The sequence below is a fragment of the Fukomys damarensis genome, unplaced genomic scaffold (assembly GCF_012274545.1).
Source record: "Fukomys damarensis isolate Sample0158 unplaced genomic scaffold, DMR_v1.0_HiC HiC_scaffold_28, whole genome shotgun sequence".
NCBI lineage: Eukaryota > Metazoa > Chordata > Mammalia > Rodentia > Bathyergidae > Fukomys > Fukomys damarensis.
In genome coordinates, this window is record NW_022900940.1 from 33,483,801 (window position 1) to 33,504,814 (window position 21,014).

At 36.9% G+C, this 21,014-nt stretch overlaps 1 protein-coding gene across 1 annotated transcript in view; it reads left to right on the forward strand.

The window, feature by feature from the left end:
* LOC104854315 (immunoglobulin-binding protein 1) overlaps positions 1 to 20,606 on the forward strand; it is a 563,742-nt gene extending 543,136 nt beyond the window's left edge. Inside the window, exon 3 of the transcript XR_778058.1 lies at positions 20,418 to 20,606. The gene's annotated coding sequence lies outside the window, so the exon portion shown is untranslated. The remainder of the gene's footprint in view (positions 1 to 20,417) is intronic.
* The last annotated feature ends 408 nt before the right edge of the window (positions 20,607 to 21,014 follow it).

The following is a 21,014-nucleotide window of genomic DNA, read 5'->3' on the forward strand; positions in this document are numbered from 1 at the left end:
GAGGCTGCGGCGTTGAGCCTCGCGGTCTCCAAGGGGCGCTGGAATCGCGGGAGCCAGTGAACAAAGACCCCTTTGTTCGCGCGCGTCCCTCTCCCAGGGAGCCCGGAGTCCCGAGGGCGTGGTGCGCTCGGAGGGAGGAGACAGGTCGCCGCAGGTAACCGGCCTCCCGAGAGCTGGGGGCGGGTCCCCCTTCCGGTGCACCTGCCTGCCCCGTACCGCGGATGCACCGGGCAGTTCCAAGTTGTTGCGCCCGCCCTTCTCCCCAGTCACCAGGGTCTTTTTTTTCAGCCTTGGGAGTTGGCCCAAAGCTCTGGCTTTCTGGACCTCGACCTCCGGACCTCTACCTGAAGTGTAGCTTCGGTCACCGCCCCCCGCTAATTCCCAGACAGCCCCCGCATCCTAAATTGAAGGCAGAAAAAGCGTCTTAATGGCAATGGATGTTTTCCCACTCTCATGTGAATAAAGCATTTATAGGAAAGTTTGCTATTTGTTGTTGACTTACAAAACACCATGTAGCAAAAACAGTATGGTTGGCTTGCAAAAATAGCTTGGACGGAGATTCCCCAGCCTGCCTCCCCCCTTCTCCGCTCCAAGTCCAACAGCCAGGCGCCCCAGGCCGGACCCGCCGGGAAGAAAGCCTGGCCCCAGGCCAGGAACTGCAGGTGTCTGGAAAACGAAAGTGGTCTCTGCCCCTCCCCGTCTCCCTCTGCGGACGCTGGAGTCCCTCTCCCGTGAGGAGGAAATCGCCCCAATGTGGGGCTCAACCCCGAGGGCGTGGAGGGGGACACTCGGAGCCTTGATAGCACCGAAAACCCCAAAAGGAAGGGAGATGTGCAAGAAAAGTTAGAGCCTGGGGACAGAGAAGCAAACGTAAGCCCAGGTGCCCCAGCACCCGGAAAGAGAGGAGGGAAAGCGAACAGGTGTCGGAGCCGCCGGGGACTCGAGCGGCGGGGTGGAAGCGACAGCCCGGTCCCCAGCTTCAGGTAGCGGGGGGGCTCAGGGTTTGAATTCTCCCGGCTCCTGGGGCAATGGAGAGACCCTGCGGTTTCGTCACTGCTGCTGGAGGCTCCGGGAAGGCGGGTGGGGAAAGAGGGGAAGGAGGCATCCCCTTCTCCCCGCCTCTGCCCCCCCTCTAGTGATGCACTTCCTGCGGCCGAGGATTCCCTTTGTGTTGAAATTCAAGATCCGGCAAAGGCGCTCTGTCATTGGGGCGGGACACTCCCCCTAGGGGCTGGGATTCCGGAGTGGGCTGGGCTGCAGTCCCCGGTGAAGGGGGAAGCTGCTCCTGGCCTCTCTTCTGACTCCTTCCTCCCCCCGACTCTGTCCTGAGGCAGCGGTGCTGTGAGGAAACAGAGCTCACGGCTCTAGCCCACGCAGCTAGTTGAGGGCTACTGCCACTGCCCGGGGGTGGGGCGCTCTGGTGGCTTTCCTTTGGGCGGAGCAGAGGAGAGAAAGATGAGGGAGTCCCTGCCTCTGCCGGGGTGCTGCAAGACGTCCAAAATACTCTGCTGCCTCTGTCGATGGAAAAACGCATAGTGACTTAAATTCATCATGAAATGTATTCGTTGGAACCCAAGACTCAGGTTCATAAAATTTGCATGGTAGGACTGTATGCAAACATTTTTTCCTCTGAGGCCTGATGTATATTGCCTAATGCAGGAAACTTCTTGCTAGAACTAATCCATGGAGGGGCTTAAGAATAGGAACCCAAAAGCAAGGCAAAAGGGGCTTGGTATTGTGGTATTTATCATTTAGCGGTTTAGTCTCAACCACAGCACCTACTATGAGTCAGGCACAGTGCCAAAACACAGCAAAATCATTGTCCTGAATTCAAATTCAAGTCCAGATCCTATCAATATGCAGAAGGTAGACCTCACCACCCTTAATCCTAATTCAAACAAGATGCGTGTATGTGTGTGTGTGTGTGTGTGTGTGTGTGTGTGTGTGTGTGTGTGTTTTGTTTTGTTTCTTCTTTGCTGGGGATGGAACCCAGGGCCTCATGATGCCAAGTATTCTACTACTGAGCTACATCCCCAGCCCAAGAAGTTTGTTTTTATGGAGACTACCATCACCACTTAGGTCTTGAGTTTCAAACCCTCTCTGAACTGTAGCTCAATCAAAACCTCATGTTCCTCCTGAGTTTTTGTAGCGTGGTGAGGCCAAACCATTGCATTAGAACATGACCTCTGGGGAGTTTAAGCAGAAAATCCTGTTAAACATATTGTGTCACCTTGAAATCCAAGGCCAAGAAAGACACCTTGCAGGAGTATTTCCTATCACCTGTTCCAAATCTCATGTCCTTTCCTTAAAGAAAGTGTCTCTGACTGAGAGGTCATATTCCCAATGGAGATCATATTTTTGACTGTAGAATGTAAAAGGCAGAAAATCCTTTCAGCCAGACCAAGGCTATTATGTGTTTTATATTCTGTAAAAGGCTTTGTAGGTAAATCCAACCTACACAAATTTCAATGATTCACATACAATAAACCATCCCTAAACTTTCTAACTTAAAACAGTGGTATTTCATTTTGCTCAGAGATCTCTAATTTGTGCATGATCAGTGGAGCAGCATATTTCTGGGTCATTTTAGGACTGAAAGATGAACTTCCAAGATGACTCACTCAAGGGTAACAATTTGTTGCTGGCTGTGAGGAGGGAGCTCAGCCAGTGCCAGAGGTCTTGACTTTCCCTTGCAGAGCTTTTGGTGAACTACTTGGGCTTCCTTACAGCATGGTATTTCAAGTGTGAGTATGCAAACAGACAGGAAGTAGAAGCTGCCAGTTTCTTAAGGCCTGATCCAGAGAACGAGGGGGGAAAAAGCAGGCGCAGAATCCAGAGTAATCAGGAACAAAAATCCACCATCTTGATAAAAGAAGTATCAGACAATTTTGAGCCATATTTGAAAATTTACACATTAGTCTGTTAGTATTTTGAGTGTCAAGAATGTTGTCTTGAAATAATATTCCAAAATTTGGGTTAAGAATTAATTTTTTCCTATTCTACATACAAGGGGTGATTGAAAGATGTGAATCATTTAAAGATTTCCAGTAAAAGGCATATTTTCAAGAAGAATGGAATAGTGAGGAGGGCGTGTTTTGAGGAGGACTGATGCCAGTGTAACTTTTACTATAATAAATGTGTTTAATTTAAACATTCACTATATGTTATGATCACCCCTCCTATCTTGTTTGCAGCAATTTCTGTCAAATAAAAGCATAGTGTGACCCCATCCATCTTCTCTACCAGATGTCACCAAGTGACCTCCAGCTCTTCCCAAAAATCAAAATGACCGTGAAATGTAAACATTTCAAAAGGATTCAGGGCAGTAAGCTAGTCACAACAGCACAAGTGAAGGCACTCACAGAAGAGGACTTTCAGAATGGCTTCAGAAACTGGCAAGAACGGTAGCCTAAGTGAATTGGGAAAAATGGGGAATATTTTGAGGAGGAAGAACTGTACTCAATTTTTAAAAATTAAACATTCACCTTAGTTCGTGAGCACACTTCATATTTCCAGAAGTATTTGGGATTTATGAGTACAGATCTATAATTCCTTATAGGGAAAATAAGTGACTAAAGACAGAAAATACACATTAAATTCACTTAAGAGCTATAAGCTGTGAATAAAGGCATTATTATTATTGTCATTTTTCTTTAATGTGCTTTAAAGACAACACCAATATTTGATGCTATCTTTTCAACCTAGATGGGATGGAAAAAGACTTGAGAATGTCCTACAGCTCCTTGATGGTCTAGGTCTTCTTCCTGTATGTTTTCATTATCACACAAAACACCTACAGATGCCTCACTGAAGTACATGTTATGAGACTGTAGGCCTTAAAAATATTCTTAAACTTGTCCTGGCAAGAAGAATTTTAGCTTTGCAAAGAAAGAAATCTTTTAATTTACAGATAGGTATAAAAGAACATCTACTCAGAAGTATTAAGTGCTCATTTTACCTTCATCCCAGATTTCCTTTGTAATTTTCATGTGACTTTGGGTACGCTATTCAGTCTTTGCGGATTTCCCCTTCCTCACCTATTAAAGTGGAACAGTACTTTCCCTACTTACTTTACTGAGTGGAAGCAAATATTTGTGGAAAGCCTTTGAAAGCTGTAATGTGTGGCATATGATATAAAGGATTGTTAATGATCATGTTTCTTTTTGTATTCCAATGCATCTAATACAAAGTTGTTTAAACACAATAAATGTTACTGATGGTTATGTTTTTTTAGGTTTATTTGCATTTTAATAACCTGTTAACAAACTTTAGTTTGTGAGCTTTCTAAATGTAAATGGCTCTAGAATTTCAAGCTTATTTATTTCTTTGACTAATGCTTCTAAATCACCGTGCTTTCATATTCAATCAAGACTTGTGCCAGTGCACAGGTCAGTGCTTCTCCTTCCCTCTGTGTGAGGCAAAATGGGAATACTTTGGCAAAGCCTTCAAAGCTTAGGATAATATAGGTTTCACCTCAGTAAAAGCAGTAAGTAGCTTATTATAACAATGCTGTTGTTCATTCTATGAGTTTAGCGTGGGTTGGTAAAGGCCTCTCCTCATCATTGGAGCCTAGACTAATGGTCATAAATGGTTTTTTAAAAATAAATATTATTATCTCAATGATTTCAAGAGTCATTTAATTTATCCCCCTGCCCCGGCCTTTCCCTCTCCCTCTAGTTGAGGTTCTTAGGTTTACTGTCTAATCCAATCTTTTATTTAAGATTATCTAGCACATAGAATATATTAAACAATGTTTGGTGAATGAATGTGAAATAAATGAACAGATGAATGAAATTAGTCTATAAGGATATCTTCCTGGAGTCAGTGGAAACGTTGACTTCTTTGCTCTTTCAATGAAATTTCCTTCGTTATCCAACTCTTCTTTCTCTAATTAATTGATGTCCTAAATGCAGATGTGGGGGAGAGTCTTTTAAATAGCCTAAATCTAAATTGGAAGTTAAAGAAACATTCAGAGCCCTTTCCCCTGTATTGCTGGATTGATCATTCAGGTGTAAAAACTAAGTAAAGGAATTGTATGGAACTTGTATGGAACTTCCCATTCCAACTATGGAACACATGGTTAGTCTCTATTAAAATGGATGATTTAAATCAGAAAAATTTTGGATCACAGAATCTTAAACATGTAGAGATATTCACTGGGAGTCTAAGTTTCCATGTTCCTTTCCTTTACCAGGGCTTTCATCTTCTCATGAAATATGTATTTTAGAATATTAAAACATTCCCAGTTGTTACACACCTCTTAAGCTAAATGGACTGTGCAGATTCATAGATTGGTAGACATTTTTGGTTTCTGGGTTTTTTTGTGTGTGAGGGGATACTGGGGATCCAACTCAGGACCTTGTACTTGTGAGGCAGGCAGTGGAACTACTGAGCTAAATATCTGACTGGGTAGGCATTTTTGAAAAGTGAAGGATGAATGTTCTGCTTAATAAAATAAATTCATTCCTAAGATCTCTCATTCTTAAACTATTTGCAGTTTGATTAAAATTAGATCTTACATATGGAAATGTAGTTCAAGTAAAGTAGCATGAGTGGTGGGATTATAATCTGACATGTTTTCCAAATTTTTCATAATGAATATGTATTTTTTAAGGAATGAAATAAAAAATGCACTGAAAATGAAACTGTGTGAAGGTAAGGGTAATTTATTGTGCAAATAGTACAGTTTATTCATCTGAGTATTAAATAATGTATGGCCATAAGTAGAAGCCAAAAAAAAATGACCTGGGTAAAAAAATATCTCAGTCATTTGGGTGAGATAAAAACCTTTCATAGTACTAAATTCTAAGAAGACAATATCCTTTGATTTTATTGAAATAGAAGAATACTAGATGTCAAAAACTCAAATTCCACTCCAAACTTATTTTTAACTGACTCTGAAACCTGGAACAAATCTCAGGGTTCAAATGGAGAGGGAAGGAAGAGAAGAATTTCCTCAGATTTCCAAGATCCCTTTGACTTCAGAAAGGAAATTTCAGAATTATTTGGAGCTATTCTTTGTTTCTTTTTCTTTTCCTCCCTTTCTTCCTTCCTTCCTTCTTCCCTTTTTCCTTTCTTCTTTCCTTCCTCCTCCTCTTTTTCTTATTCCTCTGTGAATATTAGTTTTGTTATTAGAATAGTGAGATTCATTTGGCATATTCATACATGCATATAGTACACTGTGTACAAGCATATAGTATCACCCATGTTCATTCCCCTGTCACTTTCCTACTTTTTCCTTCCTCTTTCCACCTGATCCCCTTTTTCTTCCCTAAAAGTCTCAGAACTATTTCTCTATATCTGAAAATTGAGCTCCAGCAGCAATCTTTGCTACCTCTAAAAACATGGAAGAAAACCTGTGTCCTGCTCACACATAGATAAAGACCATGCAGAGTCTTGCACCCTCCTTGTTCTGTAGATTCTACTGAGGTTTCTGTTTTTCCTATTTTCAAACTTTCATACTAGGAAAAACAAGAAATAAGCAAACACACACACACACACACAAACACCCTTAAACACTGTGTTTTAGCAGAAGATGAGAATAGCTCCTAGGTTCCTAGGTGCTGATGCAAATGGTCATGCCCTAATCACTGAGCTAACAGAAAATGGAGTTAAAGAAGAGGTGGCTAAGCAATTCTGAGTGTAGATGGAGGAGGTGTTTATAAAATGTAAGTTCATGATGGTCAGACACCACAGTATCCTCTTGTTTTCCATTATCTGATGGCATTAGCTCAGTGATCTCTTTTTCTATTTCCTGAATTTTAGTAGTACTATCCAAATTCTCTATTTGGTAATGACTTAAACAATATCAAGACATGTCTGCTTTTGATGCCTTGGCTTTTTTCTGTAAAATTCAGTGTTATATTAGTACCTTCAAAGTCCTTTGATGGCAAATTCACTTCTATTACAACATTTGTTACTTCTCCAATTTAATTTTTCCTTTTCTTTTTTTCTGTTACTTAGCTACCATCTACTCCAAGATTAAACTCAAAATTCACCTTGTCTAAAAGACTTCTGCTCTTAATTCTTTTCTGCTCTGCCCATTCCTTCTGCTTGAAGCAATTTAAATCTTGAAGTTTCAGGATTTTTTCTTTGCTGCTGCCCAGTTGTGAAATATTTCTTAAGTATTCCCACTATACAAACATTGTCCCTAAAATGATTGTAGGTAGTAGTGTTGGACTATTTCTTAACATGCAATGGTTGGCCATTGCAGTAGCTCAATAAATACTAGTTTCTTTCTTTTGCAGCAACCTCACAATAGCAAGCAGTCAAATGCATTTTAAAATTACACCACTGGTACTATTTTCTGGTAGTGAGCTAGGCACTAAGGGACCATGGACACTCTAGTGTGTTCTCTAATACAGAATGGACTGCAGTAAAGTAATAAGAAATTTGGTATATTTTAAAATTATGGAAAGGAAAAGTAGAGAAAACCACAGACACCATGCAGTCACTGTAACATAGGAAGATTGGCACACTAAAAAAAGAATATGACTTTTTGAAGGTCAAACAGCCAGTTCAAGAGAGGGCACTTAAATAAATCTAAATTGTCATAGCCAAATACTCTTATGACTTTGCCTTTGTACCTCTACTCTTTCCTGGATCAATATTTTTTCAAAGTACTAACATGGTGCACTTCTTGATGCTCGCTTTCTAATGTAGCAATGGGAGATTAACTTCTTTCTTTTCTTTTGAGTTGTCACTCTTCTGATAAAATATTCATGGAAATCCATCTTTTGTAGACCACCTTCAAAGCATCTCAAGACAGAGTATTTATGACTCTGTTGGTTCCTCATATACGGTAAAGTTATTTTTAAAGTCACAAGATGAAGAAAAGACATCTTCCAGAAAAATCTATTTTCATATTAAACTGTAGTGAAATATTCCCCTTATGATAAAAATTCTCAAATATCTCAAAGTTATAGTTCCTACCCATGTGCTATTCTCCCTAGGAGACACTCAGGTCGCCTTGAGGTTAGTGGAATTCAAAAAGAAAGGTTGAAATTGAAAATGTGACATTATCTAGTATCTTTGTTACTTTTCTTGTTGTTGAGACAATATACCCAACACCCAAAGTTAAAGGATGAAGGGTTTATTTCAACTCACAACTTGTAAAGGTTTCAGTCCACAGTTGGCTGGCTCTAAGGCAGAGTATCATGGCAGAGTGGCACAGAAGAGAAGCAGCTCATGGTGTGGAAAGGCTGGCAGAAGGCAGCAAGCAGCAGCTGCAGAAGTAAGCCTCCCTTTCCCTTTTATCCCATCCAAGGCACAAGCCTTTTGAGTGATGCCACCCACACCAGTGTTAGCCTTCCCATTATTCACTCCCAGGACTATTCTAAGCCAATCAATGGACTAATTTAGCACCACAAACCCTTAATCTCAGTATCACATGCTCTAGATCCAGCCAGCTTCGAAAAGTCTCGCATATGAGAGCTTGGGGATTCAAGAGCCATCTAGATTCAAGATATAATATTTAATAAGCAGCAAAACACCTGTACTGTCAGTTTATAAACTACTTGGAATTATTGTATAACTTGTGATTTAGCCTTGACTTTGTAGTTATCATCTCATTCTTTGTGTTCTCTCCCACTTCACAAAGAATTGTGTTGAAAAGTCTGCTGTGATTCTGATAGGCTTTCCTTTGTATGTGATTTGTTTCTTTTCTCTGACTGCTTGTAGAATTTTGTTCTTCTGTTGGGTTTCTGGAATCTTAACTATCATGTGCCTATGTATAAATTTTTTTTTTAATCACAGCTAGTTCAAGTCCTATATGCCTCACTTATGTGTATGTCAAATTGTTTTCCCCTACTTGGGAAGTTTTCTGTCATTAATTCTGTGAACAGTTTTTTTTTAATGCAATCTGAACTCTCTCCTGTTTCTTCATTGACTCCAATCAGTCATATTATTCTTCCTTGCATCATCTAGCAGCTATTTGACTAATTTCTCATGGTCCCTTACTATTTTTAAGAAATTTTTCTTTTCCTGTTCACTAATTGCAAGCCTATTTTCTATATCTGAAATTCTATCTTCACATTGGCTCATTCTGGTATGCAAACTTTCAATGGAGTTTTTAATCTCCTGGAAATCTGTCTGCATCCGTTTTATGGATTCCATTTGTTTCCTGTGTTGGGATTCCATTATGTTCCTTGGCTCCTCTATTTTTAAAACTGTGTCCATTCTAGATTTATTAATCATATCTTACACTATGGACACAATCTCTACTGTTATCTAAGAAAGTATTTCTGACTTCATTTTTTCTAGATCCTTTTTTTGTTGCCAGTTCAGGGATTCCAGGTCATTGAGTGTCAGATTGTTTCATTGTTTCTCTTTGGGGTTGCCTTAGGTGATCTGGAAGTCTCTTTTTAGGACTTGTTTTTGTGTCTTCTCAGTTCATCAAATGCAACCTGCTGTGCCTTTCTCTACTGAGGCAACTTTTTGCTCACCCAGTGGTCTTCAATTCTCAGCAAGCCAAAGGACTTTTCTCTGCTGTTCACCAGTACACCAATTCCTGGGCTCAACCATAGAAGCCATGGCAGGCCTCTGACTCAAGCTTGTGCAGCATCTGGGAAGACCTTGGCTGGGCAGGTTTGCCTGAGTCTCTGGGGTTGGGGTGGATCCCTCTCTTGGATCTGCCTATAGCTGCACTGGTCTATATCACACTGCTGCTCCCTGGGATCTGTACACACTCACTGATGCTATGGGGTGGGCCTCAACTGATTTTAAATGTTAGTTGTTCAAGGACTTTAAAATTAAAACTATCACAGGATGTCATCGCCCAAGCTCCTCCAAAGAATGTGTGCTTCTAATAATCAATTCTGTATGGTGTTGGTGCAAGGATAGAAATAGTAGTGAAGGAAAAAATAAAGACTACTGAAATAGATCCAGTTATGTAGAGTTAATTTGATTGTTAACAAAGATATGCAAATATTCCAAGGGAAAAGTATAGACTTTTTACTAAAATTGCCAGACAGCTGGAAGTACATTTGGGTACAACAATTAGTTGTTATGGTGTAGATCTAAAATGTCACTCCAAAGTCTTATGCATTTGGAAGGTGAGCAGATCCTGGGGGTGGTATAACTCATCAGTGGGTTCACCCATTGATCACTGATCAATTCAGTAGATGAGTGTACTGTTAGAAGGTGGGGCTTATTCATAAGAGATGAGTCACTGGAAGGGAGTGTCCTTGTCCCTGGCTTCCTTCCTCTCTCTCTGTTTTCTATCTTTATTAGGGTGAACCATTTTCCTCTGCCTTGCCCTTCTCTCATGCTGTTTCTGCCTCAGAGCCAGCCAGTCATAGACTGAACCCACTGGAAACTGTGAGCAAGAATAAACCTGTCTTCTAAATTGTGGGTGTTGTATGGAGTATTGTGTTGCAGCAACATGAAAGCTGAGTCTTGGTCCTTATCTCTCACCAGACACAAAACTTTAGTATGGACCATACATCTAAACATAAAGGCCCAATCTAGAAGGCACAAAGAGAAAATCTTTGTTAGTGTGCGATTAAAAAAATATTTCTTAGGTAGGTTATAAAAAAGCATTAACCACATAAGAACATTATAAATTCGACTAATCAAAATAAATAAATTGCTCTTTTAAAGACTTTAATATGAAATGGAAATTAGAAGACACCAACAGGAAAAAAATTCACAACACAAATATCTGATAGGGAGAAATAGCCAACAGACATTACAAAGTTATGAATTATTGTATAAGACTAATAACCCAAAATTTAAAAAGAGGAATATGGGCAAAATATTTGAACAAATGTATTACACAATAAGTTATATCAATTGACAAGCACATGGAAAGATGCACAACATGTTCAGTCATCAGAAATATGCAGATTAAAATAATAGCCCCTGTACACCCATGAAAGTGTTTGAAAGAATTTTTTTTTAAGATTGACAGTACCAAATTTTGGCAAGAAACTGGAGTAACAGTCTCATATGTTAGTGGGAACATGAGGGCACCTGGAAACCAGTTTTGCAGTAATGTTCAAATGAAGCATATACTTACTTTGTGAAACTTCAGTTCAGTCCTTGGGAATTTATATAATCTAAGTCAATGATATTTCCACACAAAATATTGTACAAGACCCATAATCATAGTGGCTCCAAATTAGAAAAAAACCAAAGTGAGCCATTAGGTGAGTGAATAGGAAACTCTATCTTTCATCCTACTACTCAATGATGAAAAAGAAAGGATTCTTGCTAAATATGACAACAGGGATAAGTTTCAGAGATGTACATTAAAAAGCCCAAAAGAAATATACAGGATGTTATTGAATTTCTCTGAGATTCTATAGAATAAATAAAATTAATTGATAGTGACTGAAAAATAGGCCAATGTTTGTCTAAGGCCAGAGGTGGAGAAGATTGACTGAAAAAGGCAGGCATTTCTGAGGAAACAGAGATAGATTTTTTCTTGATTTTTATGTTAGTTACACACTTATATACATGTAATAATTCTCATTAAACTATTTACTTAAAGTGGTTACATTTTATTTTGTGTAAGTCATACTTTAATAAAGCTGATTTTGAAACTATGAAGTCAGAATAATGGCTGCTTATGGCAGTGGATTAACTTGAAATGGGCAGAAGGAAACTTTGTGGAATGATCACAATATGTTACATTTGGACTGGGGTAGCTGTCGCTCTGTTGCACAAATTTGTCAAAATTTACCAAGCTGTAATATTAAGGTCTATTCATTTTATTTTATGCAAATTATTTTTCCATTATTTAGAGACAGTGACTCCAAGAAATAACAAGCATAAAGCAAGAAAGTAGTATTTTCATGTCTCTCAAATTAGCAAATATATAAAATATACATCTCTGTATATGTTTTTATTGTATATGTATGTATGTATTAGGCATGATCAGGCATATATATATATATATGCATATATATGAGACAAGTTTGGTAACATAGTTACATTAATATTTTGATAGGAGTACAAATTAGTAAATTTCTTGAATTAAATTTGCCAATATTTACTAAGCTTCTGAATATGTATATTCTTTGATCAAGTAATTGCACTCCTTCAAATCTATACTAATGAAACACTCAGAAGTATAAAAATTTATGTGCAAAGACATTCATTTCCAATAACTCATAATTTAGAAAATTGGAAAGAAAACTGAATGTCCAAAATGCAGGATATAATTATATAAATTATGACACATATTATATGGTTGATTACATAGATATTAAAAGATGTTTCCAAATAATTTGAATAGTATAAGAAAATACTGTTAAATACTTAGCAGAAGGAAAATATAATAAATAAAATTTAGGATATTATGTGTAATATGAAATATGAATATAAAAATTTAAAGAATATATATACATAAATAGTAAGAGCATTAATCACTGAGGGATAGGATTGATTATTTTCTTCACAGTTTTTTGGATTGCCTATTAATAATTTCCAGTATTTTGTGGGGAAACCAGATTAAAATTCTATCATTATAACAACATAATACTTGACAAGATTGCAAATGTAAATATAGTATAAATTATGCTAGAATTCTATAATCAAAATATATCTAAATATATGTCCCACATGGTCTGGTGATTTAGCTCAGTAGTACCGCATCTGCTTTACAAGTGAAAGGTCCTGAGTTCTATCCCCAGTATAAAAAAAAGTATATATATGTCCTACATAACTGTAAAACACTATTAATGTTTTTGACATACAGAGAAAACATGAATACAGAGAAAAAAGGGTAGTATATTATTTTTATTGGTTTGAAATATATTTTTAGCCCTTCTCTTTAATTGCTATAACTGCTAGTAATTAACTTCTATTTTTCCTTTTGCAAGAGGCATTAATAAACTAAATAAAATAGGTTTACTTTTTTTTTTCTTGAGGACTCAATATTCAATAATCTGACAGACACAGTCAAATACCCAGTATTCACAGGCTTTCTTGCAATGCCTGTCAGTTAAAATGGACCATGTGATGCATTCTGGCTAATGGTGTTACTCTTCAGATTTTTCTTGTCCTTTTTCAGTAAATTAGAGCCACATGTTAAGACTGACACTGTAAGGCATTCTGCATGGAGATGTACTAAACAAGGAAGTCATTAACCAGCTGCAGATTAACATGTATGATTTTGAAAAATGAATCTTTGCTATGTTAAGCCACTGAGATTTCAGGATTTATTTCTTACTTCAATTTCAACTAGCAGTAAGCATATAACCTTGAAAACACTGATACTACAATTTAGGGCTGCTATAAAAACAAGAACAAAGAAAATCTTAAAATATGTGGTTTGGCTTATTAGGTAGGAAGAAGTAAATAACACCATACACAAAGGCTGGAAAGATGGTGGTCCCTATTATGCTATAGCAAAATTTTTGTTAAAATTTGGTAACATGACATGGTATCATGGGGTACATTTGGCAAGTTATATCATAATGAAAAGAGCAGATTTTGGAAAAATTGTCTAGGGCATAAGCAAAAGTGAAAAGGAGTAAAGAGAATTTAGAAATTTAAAGCCATATAAGATTGGAAAAAAAAATGACTGATTCTATATACCAACCAACCCATGAGAGAGGATTTAAGAAAACTCTTTTCAATAAATGTAAAATGGATAGTTGGTAAAAATGATGAAGGAGAAACATCAGATTAAGCGTATGCATCAGGCCTACTTTTTTTGTTGTTGTTGTTACTGGGGATTGAACTCAGACCCTTGCACTTGTGAGGCAGATGGCAGAACCACTGAGATAAATTCCTGGCCCTAGACCTACTTTTCTAATGAGTACCAGATACCCACTAGAAAGCCAAGCAAAAGAACTATGGGATAAAAACAGTAAAATGTATTTTCAAATCTAAGAGTGATGGTTATGGCTCCTTGATATGATTGCAAACAAATAAAGGGAAAGATTATTGAATTTTAAAAATCAAGTTTTGTCTGCAAAAAACATTGATCCAAAGTATTTGTGATTATTAAAAACATAATGATCCCTGTTTGTTTAAATGGAAGCATTTTTCCTCAGTAGTACATAAAATAATGAGCCTTACAGTGGATAGTGTTTTATATTACATGGTATATATTTCAGTTAGATTTATATATCATTTAGAATCCTGTCAGCAAAAGTGACTCACTTCACTAAACACCAAAGAAAATTATTTTATTTACTCATAGAATCAAGTTTTCCAGCTTGATTTAGGTAAACCTTAAACGAGGGATTTATACTGCCATTAAGGAATTGGTTTTCTGAGTCTACATCCTGCCTTCCACATTATGGTCTTCATCTTCAGATTCATTCTTCACGTCACAGTGATTCTCAGCAGCTACTGGGACTACAGTCTCTCTTTCCATATCCATCAGGATAAAGTGAAAAATTTCCCCCAGGATTCCAATAAAGTTGGCACATGACTATAATTAGCTTAAATCACATGTTCTACCCTTGGGTCCTCAAAGAAGAAAAAACTCTTGCACAAGAGATTGGAAAAGCACGCTGGGAAGGCAATCACAAGTGACAAGAAAATACATTCATTTACCAAAGATTGAAGACTTGTTAATTCCCTGCACATACTCATCACAGATATCAGTGTTCTTGGAAGTGACTTCTATATGCATACACCCGCATTTCTTTGCTGAAAAATTTTCATCTTCAAAACTTTCTTTCTCAGGCCGGGGATTTGGTGCCAGAAAACAAACAAACAAAAAAACTTTCTTTATCCACCAATGAAACAGGCCCTGAGTGGTAGGAACTCAGTGCCCCCAGTGGCCATGAATAAATACTCCAGCACATAGCTCCTTTGCTTCTCACATCATAAAATTCTAAGATTTATGTACGACCCTACATCCTAGACAATTAAATTCCAATAACCCACAGTGATAGATTTTGATAATATATCCTTTCATTGATTGCTTTCCCTCCTCTGTTTCACTTCTTCAATGTTTTTCCGATGTTTTCTTCTCCCAAAGAAAGTCTAGGCACTTGTATTCTTGGCTTAGAATCTTCCTCCTGGGAAACCAAAACTCAGACACTGATATTCAAGTTTCACTCATCTCAAATGGTATTTATTTTTCAAGATATCTCTGGAATTCAGTTTTCTCCTGCATGTAATAGAGATAATAATGTCTGGCCCACTTTCCTTGACAGGACTGTTATGAAGGACAAATTGAGATAACACATGTTAAAATGTTTTCTAAGTCATGGTACAAATGAGCATTACCATCATCATGATCACTACATATTTTAGAAAAGTCAAAGCCTTCAATTATTGTCAAGTAAATAGCAAGATATATTCATATGCCTCAGGATCTGCCTTCCTTTGAAATCCAAAGGACAAGAATTAATAGAAAATCACATGATTCCCCGCAAAGGGATTACCTAAGGCATCCCTTCGTGTAGGCAACAGATGCCCATTTCTTTGTTGTTAATACCAAAGACCTCTCAGTAGTAAGGAAGCATAATGTAAATAGGTAAAAAACATGCTAGAAAAGGGCAAAAGGAAGTCACCTGCTGGATTCTGCTTGCTCCAAGGGTAGTGTAACCCGAAGTCACTCACATGGGAGACTCCATAGGGCTGCTCCAAGAACACAACCTATGCCACAGACATGCACCCAGGGCAGAATGTTGACTCCCAGGAAACAATGAGATCGAATGGAAAAAAATAGTCATCCACTTGGCGAGTTTTTTAAAAAAATTTTACTCAATTTTAAAATTCAATATGCTTTACTTTGCCATATTTTTATTATCTAAAGAAATACCTGTTATTGAATTCTAACATAAATGTAAACATTCATGAATCATAAGTATGTTTTGCAAGGTATTATGACAGTGTGAACACATTGATACTCACTGCACAAATCAAGAAACAGAGCATTCTAGGCACCTTTTATGGTCTCTCCTACTTACTACTCTACTCTCTTCCATGACGGTTACCTCTATCTAGATTTTACCAGCAGATATTAATTTTGGCTGGTGTTGAATTTCTCATAAACAGAATCATGAAGTACTAACTGGCTCCTTTCACCACAACTTCGGTTGTAAGACTAACCTGTAGTCATATTTATTCCCTTCATTGCTGTGAAGTATTATATTGTGTAAATTTTACTACTAATTACCTACCCATTATACTATTGATGAAGATTGGGGTTGCCTCCTGCCTTCAGCTATTATTATTCAACCTGTAATATCAAAAAATCTCTTCATAGATACAGGGATTCCTCTCTTTTGGAATTATTGAGCCATAGATTTGGTATATTAGTATGTTTAATTTTTATTGAAAATTTCATTTTCCAAGCATTTGTGTTATTTACAAACTTCTTAAGAGTCTTTGAGAATTCTTATTTTTATATAGCCTTATAAGCACATTTTAGAGTTAGCATTTTTTTGGATAATAAAAATATAACAAAGTAGAGCATATTGAATTTCAAAATTGAGTAAGTTAAAAACCACAAAATCAATAACTATTTGCAATATTGTAAAGAAAGAGTAACTAGAATTTGCAATAAACTGGGCGTGGTAATGCAGGCCTATTGCCCCAGAAACCTGGGAGGCAGTCAGGAAGATCTGATGTTGAAGCCCAGCCTGAGCAATTTTTAACTAGTTAGGGAGATCCTATCATAAACAGACAACAAATAAGTAAACAGGGTTAAGGGTATAGCTCATCATATAGCCAGGGCCCTGGCTTCTTCAATCCCCATTACCACCAAAAAATAAACAAATGAATAAAATGAAGTAAAAAAGAATTTACAATAGACTTGGTTCAAGTTTGCACCAAATTCTAGTGTAAGATGTCCACTAACTATTAAAATATTTTCCTAAATTACATTCACACAAAGAACACAGTAGAAATGTAGTAGAAATGTACAGTTTCCCTATCAGCTTGGATTTCGATATATTCATGATATAAATACCAAAAGAATATGGAGAATCTTAAAAGGTGCCTAATACTTTAAAATCACATAAAAGCATTGTCCTTGATTTATACAGAAAACACCTATTTGAAATGGTGAATTACATTAAGATTTATCTTTTTAAGCAAAATAATATTCCTAGCAGTCATGAAACCAGACTTGCATATTTTAAATAGTTTTGTTAGAAAGTTTTATTCATCGAAATATAAATTTGTCTTATATATAAGTGGTCTACAATTCATAATGGTTTGATTTATGATATTCAACCTTTTGATACTGTGCAATGATATACCACGAGCAGAAAACACTCTTCTCGTTTTGAGTTTTGATCTTTTCTCGGGCAGGTAAGACATCTATGGTAATCGTGTGGTGCTAGGCTGCCGTGCTGAGCCACAGCTCCCTGTTTGTTAGCTGATCATGAGGGGAAGCAACTGATACTCGACAGTACCTGGGTGGCTAAGCTACGATGTTCCGGGGGTTAGATGTTAACTGTATTTTTGATTGATGTTTTTAACTTACGATGGGGCTGAACAGGTGGTAATTCCATCACAAGTTGAGATGCATCTGTAAATATATGAGCAGGGGTGGAGGGAGAGAGAGAGATTGCTAGAACATGATCAGTCATATTGGGGAAAATAGGGCAAAGCAGATTGATAAAATAGGATTGGAGGAGAAGGGAACTAGTATACAATTTTAAATCGGATGGCCTAACTAGGTTTTATTGAAAAGATTAATTGTAAGGAAAAGAACGTAAGGAATGAAGCAGCTATCCATGCTCCTGTTTAGAAATCATTCTAGAGGCCAGTACAAACCCTGCAGGAATAGGACATTCTTTGAGTGTTCAAGGCTCAGTATAAAGGTCACAGTGGCCAGAACATAATGGTCAATGTAGAACACACTAAGAGATAAGTCTGGGCTGCGAGTGCCGTAGGCCGCTGTGAAGATCCTGTCAGTCCACAACATCGAGAACGAGTTGCTCCATGCAAAGAAGGCCATGCGCTTTTCTTTCAAAATCTATAAAATGAAAGTTCAGCAATAGTTGAGGTGTCTGGCATTATTTCTTTCCTAACACTTAACACCACCACACTTGTCTTTGGCCATTTGTTTAGATGGTGTGTTCTGCTAGTGCTACTAAAACATAAAGTCGTGAAAGCAATGATCTCTTGTTATTTCATCTTTGAATTGCAAAACTGAGAGTACCTATTACAGAGGAGATGCTCAAGAAATATTTTTGATTAAAGAAATTCATAGGTGAAAACAATTATGAATAAAAAGAGATCACTATATTACTTCATAATTTATAAAATATATCTATATAGGTGCCTTGTTTCAACTTTATGAAATTGTGAATTAACTAATATTACTGTTCCATGTTATAGAGGTAGCAATAGAAGGGACAGATGCAGGGGAACAGGACTAGTTGTAGGGAGTTTTCAGTTTTTCTTTGCATACTGTGATTTTTAAAAAGCACTGTACCCTAATTCATGTTTTACCTTACTAGCTAAAGAAATTTCAACACACATTCAAATAATTACAGATAATGTGTTTTTAATGTAATGAAATTTTGCTGTGTTACTTTCATAGAGTATATAACAAAGCCAATTTAGAGCAATTTGATACCCACTATTGTCCACTATATATATGCTTTTTTTGGGGGGGGGGTCCTGGGGATCGAACTCAGGTCCTTGGGCTTGCGAGGCAGGCACTGGAACCACTGAGCTAAATCCCTGGCCCTTATATATGCTTTTCTTTAACAGGTTAGAAACCTCTACAAACTTCTACATTTTTCCTTTTTCCTTCTTCAACTAAAAGTTCAATTCCATATCTCTTTCAAAATTTTATCTTTAACTAAATTTTAGGCTTGAAAGGTTTGAGTTGATCATTCTATCAGAATTCTTTGAAAAAAACTGCACAAATAAATTAACTTTAAATATTTTATTTCTCATGACAAGGCTCCAGATTGAATTATCCACATTAATTACAAATATATAGCTAATAAGAGTGACATAGATATATTAAAACATTCATAAATCACGCATTGGTCAGTTTCCCCAATACTGGACACCGTACCTGGCACTGAGACTGGTGCTTCACTGTTCTGCAACCTGTTGGTGCCTCAGTTTGACAGATCCTTATCTGAAAGAATGCTAAGGAGCTGAGCACATTTGTTAGGAGTTGAGGATTTAGTTCAAAAGGACAGCACATATTCAGCAAGGAGGACACTCCAAGTTCTAGCCCCAGCACATACATGCGCACAAAACTCAAAACCTGAACACATCCATACACCAACATCCCAGAGCTCCCTTATTTATAACTCGTCTCTTCATTTCTTTGTAGGATCTTTAATGGAAAAGAATTTTATTGTAACGTCAAATTTCTAGGATGTTCAGCATGATTTTGAGCTATATTTTTTACAAAAATTATTTCTTCATCCTGAGAGCAATGCTTTTTACTCTATTGTCTTCTGTAAGCACTAAAAGTGTTCATTTGACACTTAAGCCTTTAATATATTTTGATTTTATTTTATTCCTGCATAATTTTAGTCTTACTGATGTGAAATGCCTGTTCTGGCATAAAACAAATTGTCATTTCTATATTATTTTGTTTTTCTGATTATTTTTCGTTATTTCCCTTATTTTTCTTAGCTCCAAAATTACCATGTTGTTCTAACCAGAACAGTTTCTTGCACCATTTTTCACCTTTAGAATGACTTCATTTCTTCTTGGTGTTTTGTTTTTCTGTTTCTAAATAGGATTTTTGTTAGGTTTAACAAAATGCTATTGGAAATTTTATTAGAATTATAGTGATCAATTTGAGAAAAATATCATCTTCATAATATTGCCTCCCTATGAGATTATATGCTATTTCATTCCTTAAAATTTCCATAATGTCTATCAACAAGATTTTCTAATTTTCCCAGAAAGTTTTTAAAATTTTGTTAAGTTTTTTTTCTAAGTTCCATATATTTTATGCTATTTTCTATTAAATTTTCTAACAGCCCTGGTATATAGACATTTAGTTGATTTTTTTCATAGTAGAATTTTAATCTGGCAATATTGCTAAATCCTTTTCTTAATTACAACAATTTATTTATTGATTATTTGCTGTTCTATATAATAAAATCATCTCCTTTGCATATACTAGGTTTATGTTCTTCATTTGAGAACTTCATATTTTTTATTCTGTTTTCTTACTAACTGCCTAGAATTTCTGGTAAAATTCATGAGAAGCCCAAATAATGGGTCTTCTTGTTTGATTCTGATTTTAACTCCATAAAATTAGTAATTACAACAGTCTTAAATATAATCCTTATCCCACATTTTCTCATTCTGTCTTCCTCTTCTTTTCTTTTTGACAAATTATATGTCAGAATTATGCCCACTAAAAGTATAACACATTTTTTAGAAAATGCATAATGAAAATAGTTTTTCTACTTGAAGGTCTCTTACGTAAGCAGTTCAAGGAAGAATACAGTTGCATAAAGTCATCAGAAATGTAACTTTTTAATCTTGCTCCTTCACCATTCCTCACATAGATTATCCTGAAGATCATTTCATGACGCAGAGAGGCTACTGGATTCACATCGTTGCAGCAACTGGTCAAGGAACAGGGATTCTGGAAGAAAGGGGAGCAGTGAAGGAGTAAAACTGTTGCTGACAAGAAGCTTTCTCAGACGTCTCGCAAAGCACTTGACCTTGAATTTCACGGACAGCCAGCTAAAAAGCTGCAGGTATTTTTGTTTTGCTTTGTTCTTGGTAGGCCACACTGATATCCCCCTAAAACTGAAATGATGAAACTGAGAAAGAAGGGGATTATGGGAGGTGACTAGGCAAGTAGCATTCTCTGCTTTCATCCGGTTAAGGAAGTTCCAAACTATTTTTGTTTAGTTAATATTGTGTTTTTCTGCATCTACTCAGATGTACACTTTTCTCCTTGAATAATATTAATGTTATGAATCACATTAATTAAATTTCCTACTTCAAATGTACTTTGTGCCTCCAGATAAACTTAAGTTGGGCATGATGTACCTCTTATGTGTGTTATTGTAGTCTTGGATGGGGTAGGACCAGTAGTGTTTTCCGGATTCTCATTTGTCCCGATCAATTGATTGGTCAGGGCAGTTGGCGGATGG